The 12,879-nt window shown below is 47.7% G+C and overlaps 1 pseudogene; it reads left to right on the forward strand.

Moving 5' to 3' along the window:
• Positions 1 to 12,879, forward strand: part of LOC112075037 (LIM domain only protein 7-like) — a 69,576-nt pseudogene that overhangs the window by 19,748 nt on the left and 36,949 nt on the right.

The following is a 12,879-nucleotide window of genomic DNA, read 5'->3' on the forward strand; positions in this document are numbered from 1 at the left end:
GGGTGAACTTTGAAGAATTCAAATATATTTGATTTGTTCTAGACCCTTTCGCTTACTACCTTATTCACGTGTTTTCATTAGAATTTGAAATTCTTAACTATAATTCTACAATATAAAAAAGTACAAATTTTAAGAAAAACCCATTGAATGAGTTAGTTGTCCAAAACTTGACTGGTACTGTATATCAACATTTATAATTACTTTTTCTTGCTGTTAGTAAACTCCTGTAAAAAAAACTTTAAAAAAAGTGCACAATTAAAATATGTAGAAATACACGAGAAAGCTGTAAAAACTAGTTATATTTTTGTCCTCACAAATGGTGTGAGGCACCAATTATTCTTTTTTTAAGTTAAAAAAAATACATTTTAAGTTAAGTCTAAATGCTCTGTTATTATAATTATATACTGGGAGGTTAAGGCTCGCGTAGCCTAAGCGGTTATCTATCCACAATCCCCTGACCTCAACCCAATTGAGATGGGTTGGTATGAGTTGGACCGCATAGTGAATGAAAAATCGCCAATAAGTGCTCAGCATATGTGAGAACTCCTTCAAGACTGTTGGTAAAGCATTCCTCATGAAGCTGGTTGAGAGAATGCCAGGAGCGTGCAAAGCTGTTATCAAAAAATAGGAAATAGATTTGGTTACCCCTTATTTTTGTATTTTTTTGGACATGATTCCATATGTATGTTTTGATGTCTTCACTATTATTCTTATTGTAGAAAATAGTAAAAATAAAGAAAAACCCTCAATGAGTAGGTCAAATAGTCCTTGGTCTGCAGGTGGTAGCCTAGTGGTTAGTGTCGAGGCGGCAGGTAGCCTAATGGTTAGAGCATTGGACTAGTAACCGAAAGGTTGCAAGGTAAAAATCTGAACAAGGCAGTTAACCCACTGTTCCTAGGGCTGTCATTGTAAATTAGAATTTGTTCTTCACTGACTTGCCTAGTCAAATAAAGTTAAAAAAAATATATTATAGTTTATTTTTTACATCTAGATATTACTGAAACACAAATGCAATGTTTAAGTACTGTCAGAGATCGTGAGCTTTTAGACCCATACCTCGTACAGTTAACTTAAACAGTTATAAGTCAAATCTCTCTGGCGAAGATTTAGTTGTGAATTCCATCCTGTAAATCAGATCACCTGGTGCGTTCTGCTCAACAGACTCAACGCTCCGGCCTCAACATCACATGACTGGGGACTACCTCAACATCACATGACTGGGGACTACCTCAACATCACATGACTGGGGACTACCTCAACATCACATGACTGGGGACTACCGGTAAAAGCTTCATAATGGGGGACAAATTGTGACCGGTAAAACGAACGCCATCTTTATCTCCTAACATATTGTACAAGTTGACTGCAGGTATTTACTTAATACATTTGAGTATTAGATGGCTACTTAAACTTCAAATGAATAGTTTATTAGCGGTATTTGAGAGAAATCATTCCCGTGGCTTTTTCCAAATAGCCCCAGTATATACCCACCCCAAAGCCTACTTTTAAACCACGTCATAGTGACCATTATAGCTTTTAAACAACCTGCCACAAGCTTATCACTTGTCATATAGGCAGGGACAGAGCCTCTGTTAAAAATATACCTGCAAAGGGCATACTGGAGTCCTTTGTGTGTTTTTTGTAAGCTACATGCTTGCCCATAATATCATCTGCAAATAATATTGGCCTGTAGGTGTGCATCCAAAATGATGAGGCTGTAAACATTTTATATGAACCTTTATTGAGAATATTTTTAATGCCAAAGGTTTATTGTGAATTGGATTATGACAATCTGTCTCTCTCTCTGTCTCCCAGACACGGCATCCTATTCGTATATAGACTGCTGGTCAAAGTGCCCAAGAAAATGAAATGGGGGTTTAGATTTCAGAGTTGAACTGTGATGTACCAAACTAACAATGTAACAGGTGGTCCATAAAACAAGTTGGTATTTTTAAAGTATTTGGCGTTAGTGTGATGAATGTTCAGCTTCGTTCACGCCACGTGTTAAATGAATGTTTGACGTTGTCCTTGCTGATCTGCGCCGGTCGCGGCAGTGTGAATAGGGATGGTTTGGACGTTGTCCTTGCTGATCTGCGTCTGTCGGCGGCCAGTGTGAATAGGGATGTTTGGACGTTGTCCTTGCTGATCTGCGTCTGCCGCGCCCAGTGTGAATAGGGATGGTTTGGACGTTGTCCTTGCTGATCTGCGCCGTCGCGGCCCAGTGTGAATAGGGATGGTTTTGGACGTTGTCCTTGCTGATCTGCGTCTGTTCGCGCGCCAGTGTGAATAGGGATGGTTTGGACGTTGTCCTTGCTGATCTGCGTCTGTCGCTGCCCGGTGTGAATAGGATGGTTTGGACGTTGTCCTTGCTGATCTGCGTCTGTCGCGGCCCAGTGTGAATAGGGATGGTTTGGACGTTGTCCTTGCTGATCTGCGTCTGTCGCTGCCCGGTGTGAATAGAGGATGGTTTGGACGTTGTCCCTTGCTGATCTGCGTCTGTCGCGGCCCAGTGGTGAATAGGATGGTTGGACGTTGTCCTGCTGAATGCGTCTGTCGCTGCCCGGTGTGAATAGGGATGGTGGACGTCGTACTTGTTGCCACTAGAGTTTTCACTAGGTTTGTACGCTATACTGAAACTTCAGTATATATTTTAATACTAGAACATGGAAAAAACGGGTTCATTACTAGAATTTGTTACTTTCGGTATTTCTACCAAATGTGTGACGTCTAATGATTGAGAGGATCTATCAGCGCAGCCGATGTCTCCTTATAGCGTGAGGTCCCGGTACTGCTCCACTTCCTCATTGTTAGCTCGAGTCTGTCCCGAGGAACCGCCGGGCGTCTGCCGAGGACCGCGGGCGTCTGTCCCGAGGGACGGCCGGGCGTCTGTCCCGAGGGACCGCCGGGCGTCTGTCCCGAGGGACCGCCGGGCGTCTGTCCCGAGGGACCGCCGGGCGGTCTGTCCCGAGGGACCGCCGGGCGTCTGTCCCGAGGGACCGCCGGGCGTCTGTCCCGAGGGACGCCGGCGTCTGTCCCGAGGACCGCCGCGTCGTCCCGAGGACGGGGCGCTGCCCGCACAACACTTGTCCTGTACAGAAGTTAACACAAGTGAATAATGCGACACGGCCGTGCAGAGACGTTGAAACTGTTTCATGTTCTCAAAACAATGTCTAGAACACTTTCCAATGCAGTAAGGTATCGATAGCTTTTGTAGGCTAACTTTCCTTGCTAGCTTACAGCTGAAACCAACATCAATTCACTACCGTACCTTGTCTGTTTTTATAATATGCAAACCATGATTCAAAATATTGCTGATTTTTACAAAGCTGATAGTCACTATAAAACGTTTCATTGACTTGGTCTCTCACGTCTCCCAGTCAATATAATCTTTACTGAAGGCTGACTGTGAATGAGGTCATAAGTCTTAGAGAGCACTTTCATAAATATATTGCTGCTTTATATGCAAATGTTGATCAGTAGAAAAAATAAGTCCTAAAATGGAAGGGAAACGGGTTGTTTCTCCATCTGTAGTCTCATGAAATCAGCCAAAACAAGCTCAGTAACTCCATGCATGCACACACTCCTGTTGAATTTCTATTCCCGGTATTGTGACTAAACTAGGGACATCCTGATTTACCCAGTTTATCAATGGAGATTCACTTTTAAAATAAATTACCTTATGTATTTATACACAAGTCAAATTGCTTGATTTAATGCATAAATGACAACGTTTAATTTTAATGATATGAGCTCGAGAGCTGTCTGGATCAAGTGACTTTCTGTGACTTGGCAGATTTTTGTCATCGGTATTACTATCGGGATACTGAACCTGTATTGTGCGAACACTAGTGTTCACTGCTACGGTCTTCTACAGTGGGGTTCTAGAGAGCGGGTGTATTTCCTGGTCGTATGTGTGGCTCAGTTGGTAGACCATGGCACTTGGCAATACCAGGGCTGTGGGATCAATTACCGCTGGTGTCCCCAGTACTTCACATACCAGGGCTGTGGGATCGATACCGCTGGTGTTACAGTACTTCAATACCAGGGCTGTGGGATCGATTACCGCTGGTGTCCCAGTACTTCAATACCAGGGCTGTGGGATAGATTACCGCTGGTGTCCCCAGTACTTCAATACCAGGGCTGTGGGATAGATTACCGCTGGTGTCACCAGTACTTCAATACCAGGGCTTGTGGGATCAATTACCGCTGGTGTCCCCAGTACTTCAATACAGGGCTGTGGGATAGATTACCGCTGGTGTCCCCAGTACTTCAATACCAGGGCTGTGGGATCAATTACCGCTGGTGTCCCCAGTACTTCAATACAGGGCTGTGGGATCAATTACCGCTGGTGCCCCAGTACTTCAATACCAGGGCTGTGGGATCTATTACCGCTGGGTCCCCAGGACTTCAATACCAGGGCTGTGGGATCGATTACGCTGGTGTCCCCAGGACTTCAATACCAGGGCTGTGGGATCGATTACCGCTGGTGTCCCCAGTACTTCAATACCAGGGCTGTGGGATCGATTACCGCTGTGTCCCCAGGACTTCATACCAGGGCTGTGGGATCAATTACGCTGTGGTGTCCCCAGGACTTCAATACCAGGGCTGTGGGATCGATTACCGCTGGTGTCCCCAGGACTCCAATTACCAGGGCTGTGGGATCGATTACCGCTGGTGTCCCCAGGACTTCAATACCAGGGCTGTGGGTGCGATTACCGCTGGTGTCCCCAGGACTTCAATACCAGGGCTGTGGGTGCGATTACTGCTGGTGTCACCAGTACTGGGGAGAGAGAAAAAAATATATATGTAAGCATCAATTATTATAGATATTTCTACTGTATTATTGACTATATGTTTGTTATACTCCATGTGTAACTATGTGTTGTTGTGTGTGTCGAACTGCTTTGCTTTATCTTGGTCAGGTCGCAGTTGTAAATGAGAACTTGTTCTCAACTAGCCTACCTGGTTAAAAAAAAGAGTTGATTTGACTAAATGGATCTGCTAAATGGCATGTATCTGAGTGTACAGTGGTCTGGTCTTTCTCTGGTCCTGTAGAAACTTGGAGGTAAACCCAGGATGGATATGGTGAGTTAACAACGCCACCTGCTGGCCCGCTTGGCTTTAGAGCCCCCTGCTGGCTCGCTTGGCTTTAGAGCCCCCTGCTGGCTCGCTTGGCTTTAGAACCCCCTCGCTTCGCTCGCTTGGCTTTGGAGCCCCCTGCTGGGCTCGCTTGGCTTTGGGGCCCCCTGCTGGGCTCGCTTGGCTTTGGAGCCCCCTGCTGGCTCGCTTGGCTTTAGAGCCCCCTGCTGGCTCGCTTGGCTTTAGAGCCCCCTGCTGGGCTCGCTTGGCTTTAGAGCCCCCTGCTGGGCTCGCTTGGCTTAAGTACCTAATTGTCATACTTGAGTAAAACTGAAGATACCTTTTAATAGAAAATGACTAAAGTGAAAGTATGCCAGTAAGATACTGCTTGAGTAAAAGTATTTGGTTTTAAATATACATTGGTATCAAAAGTAAAAGTGTACATTTTTCCAAATTCCTTACATTAAGCAAACCAGGAGGCATTTATTTATTTACGGGTACCCAGTGGCACAGTCCAACACATTTACAAATTAAGCGTTTGTGTTTAGTGATTCCACCAGATCAGAGGCAGTAGGGATGACCAGGGATGTTCTCTGTTTAGTGAGTCCTCCAGATCAGAGGCAGTAGGGATGACCAGGGATGTTCTCTGTTTAGTGAGTCCTCCAGATGAGAAGCAGTAGGGATGACCAGGGATGTTCTCTTTTGGGCTCCCGAGTGGCGCAGCGGTTTTAAGGCACTGCATCTCAGTGCTTGAGGCGTCACTACAGACACCCCGGTTCGAATCCAGGCTGCATCACAACCGTCCGTGATTGGGAGTCCCATAGGGCGGCGCATATTTGGCCCAGCGTCATCCGGTGAAGGCCGCCATTGTAAATAACTATTTGTTCTTAAGGGACTTGCCTAGTGAAATTAAAATAAAACGTGTTTGAGTTGGACCATTATCCTGTTAAGCATTCAGAATGTAACGTGTACTTTTTAATGTCGGGGGAAAATGTATAGAATAAGTACATTCTTTTTTAAAGAATGTTGTAAAAAAAAATACAAACAGTGAAGTATAGATACTACTGAAGTAGTACTTTAGTATTTTTTACTTAAGTACTTTACACCACTGAGTTTAGCGCCGTCTGCTGGCTGGCTTGGTTTAGCACAGTCTGGCTTGGTTTAGCGCCGTCTGCTGGCTGGCTTGGTTTAGCGCCGTCTGGCTTGGTTTAGCGCCGTCTGGCTTGGTTTAGCGCCGTCTGCTGGTGCATGTGGTGGATTGTTGGACAGCGTAATATACTATGACATCCTGATCATCAATCTGCAGTGTTCTCGCTCTCTTTTGGTCTTTCTCCGCTCATCGTTCACTTGTCTCTTGTGTCTCTTGCTCTCTCTCTTCACTACAACAGGAGCAAATCGTTGAATGACATCAGGTGGTTCCCGTCGGCCACGCAAGTGGTGCGCCAGGTTTCTGAGGGTGGCATGGAGCTAAGCCCCAGCGCCGTGAGCCAGGACCAGCTGCAGAGGGGCAGAGTCCGGGTCCACGAGAGTGAGGCCAAGTGGCACAACGTGAGTACACAAACACTCGGGAGTCCATTACCTGTACCATCCTGCCCAGTATAACTACTCACCTGCCTCATTTCTCATCACCATCTGACTGACATTCTACAATCGGTGATCTTTGTGCCCCAACCTATGACCCTGTCAAATCACCATCTTAAAACTTCTTATGGGCAGCATATTGCCAACATCCGGTGAAATTGCAGATCGCGAAATTCAAACTACAGAATTATAAATATTTAACTTTTCATAAAATCACAAGTGTAATACATCAAAATAAAGCTCAACTTCTTGTTAATCCAGCCGCTGTGTCAAATTTTCAAAAAGGCTTCACGGTGAAAGCACACCATGCGATTATTTGAGGACAGCGCCCCGCATACAAAAGCATGAAAAACATTTTTCAACCAGGCAGGTGCGACACGAATGTCAGAAATAGCGATATAATAAATGCCTTTGATCTTCTTCTGTTGGCACTCCAAAAGGTCCCAGTTACATCACAAATGGTCCTTTTGTTCTATAAAGTCCTTCTTTATATCCATAAAAACTCAGTTTAGCTGGCGCGCTTCAGTCAATAATCCACCCAGTTTCCCTCCATCAAAATACATACAAAATGAATCCCAAACGTTACTAATAAACTTTTCCAAACAAGTCAAACAACGTTTATAATCAAACCTTAGGTATCCTAATATGTAAATAAATGATACAATTTAAGACGGAGAATCTTTGTCTTTACCGGAGAAAAATACCAAAACACGCTCTCTTCCACACGCTTGGAAACACTACAGCCAAAATGGGAGCCACCTAGAAAAACTACAATTTCTGGCTCATTTTTCCAAAAACCATCATGAAACTCTTTCTAAAGACATCTAGTGGAAGCCCTAGGAACTGCAATCTGGGAGGAATTCTCCTTATAATAAATGTTTTTTTGGGGGGGATGGTTTGTCCTCGGGGTTTCGCCTGCCATATCAGTTCTATTATACTCAGACATCATTTTAAGTTTTAGGAGCTTTAGAGTTTATTTTTTTTATTTTTTGAATCCAAATCTACCATTATATGCATATCCTAGCTTCTGGGCCTGAGTAACAGGCAGTTTACTTTGGGCACGCTTTTCATCCGGACATGAAAATACTACCCCCCTATCCAAGAGAGGTTAAGTGCTGTTTAAAACCACATTCCCTGGAGCTCTTCACTGGGCTAATTGTTGCTGCTACAAATGAATTCAACAGCAGTTCTTGTCTCTGATTCATTGTTTTAAGTGTCCCCCCCCCCCATTGATGCCTCCTGTCAGGACCTGACCAAGTGGAAGCTCCGGCGCCACAGGTCTAACTGTGACCTGCGGAGGAAGATGCAGGAGAGAGACAACATCGTCCTGATGACCAACGCAGGGGTCGTTACAGGCGGGACATGCAGGAGCCTACGAGAGGACAGGTAGGACACGGAGACAGACTAGAGGACAGGTAGGGAACGGACACAGAGACCAACTAGAGGACAGGTAGGGGACGGACACAGAGACCAACTAGAGGACAGGTAGGGGACGGACACAGAGACACACTTTATAGTAGTACCTATTTGTGTGTGTGTGTGGACCCCTTGGGTGGATGTCTGCCTGGCCGTTGATGTGTAGCATGATCATTACCACTCCTCCTTTTCATCTGGTACCACAGGGAAGAGGATGAGGAGTCCCTATACGGCAGTAGCCACAACAAGGTCTCTCCCTCCACATCGGCCAAGGAGGGTTCCCTGGAGCTCCGACCCCACACCAGCTCCTCCGTGGAGTCTCCCTACAGCTCCGGAGCCTCGGAACCCTTCACCACCCCCAGCCTGACACTCCAGGCCCAGGGACCGTCAGCCGGAGCCGTGCCCCAATCAGAGCCCCTCGTCCTGGGGGAGAGGCGTCGCACACCGGTGGAGCCAGACGGAGCTGGAGGTTTAGCCACTTTCCCCAACTCCGCCTCTCCCTTCTCCTCCCAGACCCATGCCCAGACCATCTCTAGCCCAGCTCTCGTGATCTCCAGTGGACGAGACCAGAACATCTCCTCGCTCTCAAACGGGATCCCCACGACCCACTCTGGCTCATGTCTTACTACCAGTTCTTCTCTAACTACCTCTGACCTGGTGAACGGTACCGGCTCAAACCTAACCAGCGGTACCAGCTTCCACTGCCCCTCTGCCTCCATGGACATCCCAGACCAAGCCCTCCTCTCTACTGTAGAGTCCCTGACCTCGGTGGTAGCCCCAGCCCCAGGTCATGTCTCAGCTCCCCAGCAGCAGGCGCTCCCCCTCTACAGGTACAGCTCCAGGGCTCCAGGAGGAAGAGGGGTGTCTGCTTCTCTCCCCAGGGGATACCGCCGGTCTGAGGGCTCTTCGTCCTGCCTCTCTGCCGGCTTCACCCCCCGGCCGTTTGGAGCCAAGTCCTGCAGAGTGTCCTCGCTACCCAGGCTCTACAACGTGAGGAATCCCTCTGTCTCTGTCTCTCTCTCTGTCTCTCCTCTGTCTCCTGTCTCCTGTCTGTACTGTGTTCACCCCTCTGTGTGACTAATGCCCCCTTCATTTGTACAGTGTGTTTCAGTATTCAGTTCTTCTGTAGGATGTGCAACAGTTGTACACTACATCTCTTGTGATTGGATGCTCACATGTTCACTGCCTTCAAGGTGTGCTTGGTACTTGTATTTCTCCTTGGTAGTATATGGAGGGAGAATTGTGTGCTTGGAACTTGTAGTTCTCCTTGGTAGTATATGGAGGGAGAATTGTGTGTGCTTGGTACTTGTAGTTCTCCTTGGTAGTATATGGAGGGAGAATTGTGTGTGTGTGTGCTCGGTACTTGTAGTTCTCCTTGGTAGTATATGGAGGGATAATTGTGTGGTCTTGTTACCTTGTGCTTCCTGATCCGCTTCCATCTCCTATGAATAATGCAGTAGTATAACAGGATACTGCTGGCTGGCTCACTGTCCCCAGCCTGAGGCCCAATGCCACCCTATTCCCTATATAGGGNTAAAACGTGTTTGAGTTGGACCATTATCCTGTTAAGCATTCAGAATGTAACGTGTACTTTTTAATGTCGGGGGAAAATGTATAGAATAAGTACATTCTTCTTTAAAGAATGTTGTAAAAATATACAAACAGTAAAGTATAGATACTACTGAAGTAGTACTTTAGTATTTTTACTTAAGTACTTTACACCACTGAGTTTAGCGCCGTCTGCTGGCTGGCTTGGTTTAGCACAGTCTGGCTTGGTTTAGCACAGTCTGGCTTGGTTTAGCGCCGGCTGGCTTGGTTTAGCGCCGGCTGGCTTGGTTTAGCGCCGGCTGGCTTGGTTTAGCACAGTCTGGCTTGGTTTAGCGCCGGCTGGCTTGGTTTAGCGCCGTCTGCTGGTGCATGTGGTGGATTGTTGGACAACGTAATATACTATGACATCCTGATCATCAATCTGCAGTGTTCTCGCTCTCATTTGGTCTTTTTCCGCTCACGCTCGTCGTTCACTTGTCTCTTGTTTCTCTTGCTCTCTCTTCACTACAACAGGAGCAAATCGTTGAATGACATCAGGTGGTTCCCGTCGGCCACGCAAGTGGTGCGCCAGGTTTCTGAGGGTGGCATGGAGCTAAGCCCCAGCGCCGTGAGCCAGGACCAGCTGCAGAGGGGCAGAGTCCGGGTCCACGAGAGTGAGGCCAAGTGGCACAACGTGAGTACACAAACACACGGGAGTCCATTACCTGTACCATCCTGCCCAGTATAACTACTCACCTGCCTCATTTCTCATCACCATCTGACTGACATTCTACAATCGGTGATCTTTGTGCCCCAACCTATGACCCTGTCAAATCACCATCTTAACTTCTTACGGGACGGTAGCGTCCCACCTTGCCAACATCCGGTGAAATTGCAGATCGCGAAATTCAAACTACAGAATTATAAATATTTAACTTTTCATAAAATCACAAGTGTAATAAATCAAAATAAAGCTCAACTTCTTGTTAATCCAGCCGCTGTGTCAAATTTTCTAAAAGGCTTCACGGCGAAAACACACCATGCGATTATTTGAGGACAGCGCCCCGCATACAAAAGCATGAAAAACATATTTCAACCAGGCAGGTGCGACACGAATGTCAGAAATAGCGATATAATAAATGCCTTACCTTCTTCTGTTGGCACTCCAAAAGGTCCCAGATGCATCACAAATGGTCCTTTTGTTTGGCCTCGGTTTTGCCTGCCATATCAGTTCTGTTATACTCACAGACATAATTTGAACAGTTTTAGGAGCTTTAGAGTTTTCTATCCAAATCTACAAATTATATGCATATCCTAGCTTCTGGGCCTGAGTAACAGGCAGTTTACTTTGGGCACGCTTTTCATCCGGACATGAAAATACTACCCCCTATCCAAGAGAGGTTAAGTGCTGTTAAAAACCACATTCCCTAGAGCTCTTCACTGGGCTAATTGTTGCTGCTACAAATGAATTCAACAGCAGTTCTTGTCTCTGTCGTGATTCATTGTTTTAAGTGTCCCCCCCCCCCATTGATGCCTCCTGTCAGGACCTGACCAAGTGGAAGCTCCGGCGCCACAGGTCTAACTGTGACCTGCGGAGGAAGATGCAGGAGAGAGACAACATCGTCCTGATGACCAACGCAGGGGTCGTTACAGGCGGGACATGCAGGAGCCTACGAGAGGACAGGTAGGACACGGAGACAGACTAGAGGACAGGTAGGGAACGGACACAGAGACCAACTAGAGGACAGGTAGGGGACGGACACAGAGACCAACTAGAGGACAGGTAGGGGACGGACACAGAGACACACTTTATAGTAGTACCTATTTGTGTGTGTGTGTGGACCCCTTGGGTGGATGTCTGCCTGGCCGTTGATGTGTAGCATGATCATTACCACTCCTCCTTTTCATCTGGTACCACAGGGAAGAGGATGAGGAGTCCCTATACGGCAGTAGCCACAACAAGGTCTCTCCCTCCACATCGGCCAAGGAGGGTTCCCTGGAGCTCCGACCCCACACCAGCTCCTCCGTGGAGTCTCCCTACAGCTCCGGAGCCTCGGAACCCTTCACCACCCCCAGCCTGACACTCCAGGCCCAGGGACCGTCAGCCGGAGCCGTGCCCCAATCAGAGCCCCTCGTCCTGGGGGAGAGGCGTCGCACACCGGTGGAGCCAGACGGAGCTGGAGGTTTAGCCACTTTCCCCAACTCCGCCTCTCCCTTCTCCTCCCAGACCCATGCCCAGACCATCTCTAGCCCAGCTCTCGTGATCTCCAGTGGACGAGACCAGAACATCTCCTCGCTCTCAAACGGGATCCCCACGACCCACTCTGGCTCATGTCTTACTACCAGTTCTTCTCTAACTACCTCTGACCTGGTGAACGGTACCGGCTCAAACCTAACCAGCGGTACCAGCTTCCACTGCCCCTCTGCCTCCATGGACATCCCAGACCAAGCCCTCCTCTCTACTGTAGAGTCCCTGACCTCAGTGGTAGCCCCAGCCCCAGGTCATGTCTCAGCTCCCCAGCAGCAGGCGCTCCCCCTCTACAGGTACAGCTCCAGGGCTCCAGGAGGAAGAGGAGGGGTTTCTGCTTCTCTCCCCAGGGGATACCGCCGGTCTGAGGGCTCTTCGTCCTGCCTCTCTGCCGGCTTCACCCCCCGGCCGTTTGGAGCCAAGTCCTGCAGAGTGTCCTCGCTACCCAGGCTCTACAATGTGAGGAATCCCTCTGTGTCGTCTGTCTGTGTCGTCTGTCTGTGTCGTCTGTGTCTGTGTCTGTGTCTGTCTCTCTGTCTCTGTCTCTCTGTCTCTCTGTCTCTGTCTCCTGTCTGTACTGTGTTCACCCCTCTATGTGAGTAATGCCCCTTTCATTTGTACAGTGTGTTTCAGTATTCAGTTCTTCTGTAGGGATGTGCAACAGTTGTACACTACATGCTTGGAACTTGTAGTTCTCCTTGGTAGTATATGGAGGGAGAAGTGTGTGTCTGTATGTGCTTGGTACTTGTAGTTCTCCTTGGTAGTATATGGAGGGAGAATTGTGTGGTCTTGTTACCGTGTGCTTCCTGATCCTCTTCCATCTCCTATGAATAATGCAGTAGTATAACAGGATACTGCTGGCTGGCTCACTGCCACCCACCCCAAACCCAGCCGGAAGGGACCCTTACCCCCTTCTCTCCTGCCCAGCCTCCCTGTCTCAGTCAGACAGAATGGCTCTGCACAGTGAGCTCTGCACAGGTGAGCTCTGCACAGGTGAGCTCTGCACAGTGAGCTCTTGCACAGAGTGA

Source organism: Salvelinus sp. IW2-2015, unplaced genomic scaffold (assembly GCF_002910315.2).
Source record: "Salvelinus sp. IW2-2015 unplaced genomic scaffold, ASM291031v2 Un_scaffold2949, whole genome shotgun sequence".
NCBI lineage: Eukaryota > Metazoa > Chordata > Actinopteri > Salmoniformes > Salmonidae > Salvelinus > Salvelinus sp. IW2-2015.